The following is a 1,033-nucleotide window of genomic DNA, read 5'->3' as shown; positions in this document are numbered from 1 at the left end:
GAATATCCTAATGAAAATTCTATGAAATGGTAATGAAAACGCGCAGCAGCCTAATGAAATATCCTAATGAAAATTCTAAGAAATGATAATGAAAAAGCGCAGGAGCCTAATGAAATATCCTAATGAGAATTCTAAGAAATGGTAATGAAAAAGCGCAGGAGCCTAATGAAATATCCTAATGAAAATTCTATGAAATGGTAATGAAAAAGCGAAGCAGCCTAATGAAATATCCTAATGAAAAGTCTCAGAAATGATAATGAAAGGGCCAAAGAACCTAATGAAATATCCCCATGATATCTCATTATCCTTGTCTATAACTTATGAAAGATTCCAGTGATAAATTGAATGAAATAGATGGGCAATCCTAATGAGATGCCTTTCATAAAACCTGTGGCATTATACACAATGGCTCTTGGACAGTTGTCATAGATTAATCATAAAAGTGGTAGCCACCAGTCGGAGCAGAATGTTGTGGCACTGGCGGTGAGATGGTTGGAAATGGTGCTTTGGACGACGGCCCTGGCGGCGGCCGCTCCAATGGTGATCAGCATGAACCAGAACGTTGTGGCACTGGCGTTCAGATGGCCGGAAATGGCGCTTTGGGCTGCAGCGCTGACGACCGCAGCGAGGGCACATCTGGAGATCTAAGTGATCTATCTGACCTATCTTCCGACGAAGATGTCCTCCCCCAAGTTGCAGACAAGTCAAAGAACAACGAAGGCAAGAGCTTGGGCCGCAAAACTCCCACAAAAAGCGAAAGGAAAACTACTGCCATAACGGGGATCGGGTCAGTCTCTGAATCAGACAAGGGAAAGAAAAATGCTGGCAAGAGCTTGGGCCGCCCTGGCCGCAAAACTCGCACAAAAAGCGAAAGGAAAATTACTACCATAACGGGGATCGGGTCAGTCTCTGAATGGCCTATCGATGAAGCTGAAATGGAGCGCCTAGCGGTGAGCTAACTGGTTGATTTACTTCGAAGCTTTATAAACCATCGCTAGGCGCCTCGACCCCCGCTAACCCTGGAATTTGACAA

The sequence above is a fragment of the Laccaria bicolor genome, genomic scaffold (genome assembly GCF_000143565.1).
Source record: "Laccaria bicolor S238N-H82 LACBIscaffold_6 genomic scaffold, whole genome shotgun sequence".
NCBI classification, from domain to species: domain Eukaryota; kingdom Fungi; phylum Basidiomycota; class Agaricomycetes; order Agaricales; family Hydnangiaceae; genus Laccaria; species Laccaria bicolor.
The sequence above is the reverse complement of the archived record's forward strand: the minus strand, read 5'-3'. Positions refer to the sequence as shown.